This window comes from Pinus tabuliformis, chromosome 3_2 (assembly GCF_031772625.1).
Source record: "Pinus tabuliformis cultivar Carrire ecotype Pingquan chromosome 3_2, CPIR1, whole genome shotgun sequence".
In the NCBI taxonomy this organism is placed as follows: Eukaryota; Viridiplantae; Streptophyta; class Pinopsida; order Pinales; family Pinaceae; genus Pinus; species Pinus tabuliformis.
In genome coordinates this window covers 902,383,355-902,386,381 of record NC_142302.1, presented here as the reverse complement: position 1 = coordinate 902,386,381, position 3,027 = coordinate 902,383,355, and the positions used below count along the sequence as shown (strand labels likewise).

The following is a 3,027-nucleotide window of genomic DNA, read 5'->3' as shown; positions in this document are numbered from 1 at the left end:
TCAGAAAGACTCATCTGTATGTGCCATCGGATTTAATTTCTCCACACTTCAACTATTTCCTCGATTATCTTTGGGTTCTTCAAGAGTTTTGGATTCTCTGCAATCCAGTTAAGAATAATCTTAACTTTTTCATGGGTTTAAAAACTGAATAGATATAGGCAAGTATATGCTTCAGTTCCAGGGTACTGCAAGAATCTTTTTCCAACAGTGGCAGTTTTACCAATAACTATACTTGTGCCATAATCAAGCAAAATTCCCTATGCAACATGAACAACTGGATGAATATCTATCATAAAGACCTTCCTTTTGCAATTTTAACTGTCAGGACCAACATTTGTTGCTATTGACCTCATAATGCATGTACAACATATAACATATAAGAACAATTCATCAAAGTTCTTCAGGTTGCCTAAACAGAGTTTAATGATCCCAAAGGTATTGGAGCACTTGCCAAGCTATTTAGTAACAATAGAGATGCAGAAATCCTCTTTCAACGGTAGTGGTCATCACTCAGCCGTAGCTTTTCAAAAACGACTTGAGAAGTCAGCTTATTCCTGTTCCTGAAAAAACTCAATCTGAACTGCAAAACTGGATGCCAGGAGAAAACAATTCTTAAAACCTTATACCTTTCTGTGTGTACCAACCCTTGATGCCGATAGCCTGCAAAAAAATCAGTCTCTCTGTCTTCTTCAGTTGCTAAAGCAACTACAGCTTTCTTCACTCCTTGAACCTTTTCCAAGGCAGATTCCACAGTGCTAGAGCAAGAAGTGCATGTCATTCAGTCAGTAGTCCAAACAGTCAGTAGAGATGTATTTGATTTCAAAAATTCTATCCTCAAGGTTGATGAGCTTCAAAATGACGCTTAGAAATCATCTTGGGGAAAAGCAAGACTACAGGGAAGTAATTCCATGGAAAAGAATCAGGGGATGAAGGGATTAATAAAATAAATAAATTTTATAATTTTTTTTTTATTTTTTTTTTTAGTGAGCTAGCTTGAATGGTTGAGTGTTTCGAGTTTCATATAAAAATCTTGGGATAATTTTTTTTTTTTTCAAGTTATCTATCTCTGTTACTTGCTTCACCCAGTATCCCTAATAGGTATCATAATTCACACTAACATATATACACTAGGTATCATCTGCAGAATGCAGGGGAGTACTCAAGTGTTCTTCACCAAATTTTCTTGTGAAAGCCGCCCAGCATCGAGAGCTTCTCTAAATCTCTTATTTAAGGCCTCTGCAACAGCACCAACTTCTTTTTCTGGTACTGCAAAGCACACAGAGTGCTCACTACTTGCCTGTGATATCATAATAACATTTGCACCAACATCTTTGACTGAACCAAAAATTGCACTCGCTGTACCAGGAACACCAGCCATTCCAGTTCCTTCAACATTTACAAGTGCTACATTGTCGATGGTTGCAAAACCTTTTACAATTGAATCAGAGTCTGAACATGGCTCAAGCTCTTTAGCCTCTGTAATACAAGGATGACATATACTTGTCCCAGGAGATGATAGATTGAAAACATTTCTTATCACAATAGGAATATTGTACTTCATAACTGGGATTATTGTCCGAGGGTGCAACACATTTGCCCCAAAATATGACATTTCCCAGGCTTCCTGGTAAGATAGTGTCTTCAATATCACAGCTTCACTAACTTTTCGAGGATCTGCACTATACACACCATCCACATCTGTCCAAATTGTAATTCGCCTAGCTCTGAATAGGGCTCCCATGATTGCCGCAGAAAAGTCACTTCCATCTCTTTTGAGGGTTGTTGGAAGCTTCTTTTGAGTGCTAGCAATAAAACCTGTAGCAATTATTGTCTTAGCCGGAGTATGTGAGTACCACTTATTGAGATTTTCCTCTGATGCTGCATAGTCAGGGTCTGCCTGGTTGGAGCTAGTTGGATTAACAACAAGGACCTCTCTAGTGTCCATCCACACACAAGACAGTCCACGCTTTCTGACAGTAGCAGCCAATATCTGTGCAGACCACAACTCTCCATGCCCAACAACAAAGTCTGAAAAGGATTCTGTAGCATGTCCAGCTATATAAATGGCATGAAGCATTGCTTTGAGGTTATTCACATCATTTTGAAGCTGAGAGAGAAATTTATCAAGATCATCTCCTTCTAATAGATTATAGGCCGTTTCTTTGTGCTTTTCATGCACTTGATCAAGAGCAGTTGTATAAGAAGTGTCACGGGACTGAGCCTTGAGCACGAGATCATACAACATGTCCGTCACTTTTGACATTGCAGATACAACAACCACCTTCCTCTCTGATTGATCTTCCACAATGATTCCAGCCACGTTCCATAATCTTTCAGCAGTGCCCACGCATGTTCCACCAAATTTGTGAACGGCCCACATTTCACCTTGTGGAAGAGTGACTTCTTTAGAAGGCATTTCTGCCAAAGCAACTTTCACATATGTGTGAATCCCATTACTTCTTTTTCTTGTTTCATAGACCTTTAATTCTGATGGAAGCGGACGCCATCGAAGTTTGTGGAATCCATGGCCACGGTTGAGACTTCTGAGCGGCGAGGCGCCAGAAATTTGGGTACCCAAAAACTGAGTGGGGGAAAGAGCGAAGGGCTTTTCTGTCCCCGACTTGCAAAGACCAGGCGGAAGTGAAAGAGCCATCGACGCTCTTCTACTGAAACCAGGCGCTGAACCAAATTCCACAGGTACAAGCTGAGCGAAACTTCGAAGCACAAATGTTGAAGATATTAATTTGCTCCCTTTTCTTCACTAAGACATGCTAAATCCAATGGTGAACATTCCAGCATTTTTTTGCATTACTGTTGAGTAGATAATGCTTGCCCTAAAAGATTAGGGTCAGCCCATGTGTCCCCGATTAGCAAATGCTATTGACAACTGCTAGGTAGAGGCAGGCATGTCCCCTACACCATAAGCGGCCTTCACATTCACCGGCTAGGAGAATCGGGGTGATGTCCGACCATCATGGCTGTCGCAGAAGCACAGTGGGTAACCTTGGGCTCCTCGTGCTTGGCACT

General features: G+C 40.9%; 1 pseudogene; it reads right to left on the bottom strand.

Moving 5' to 3' along the window:
- Positions 1-1,144: 1,144 nt before the first annotated feature.
- LOC149183532 (bifunctional aspartokinase/homoserine dehydrogenase 2, chloroplastic pseudogene) lies at positions 1,145-2,778 on the bottom strand (annotated as a pseudogene).
- Positions 2,779-3,027: the final 249 nt, after the last annotated feature.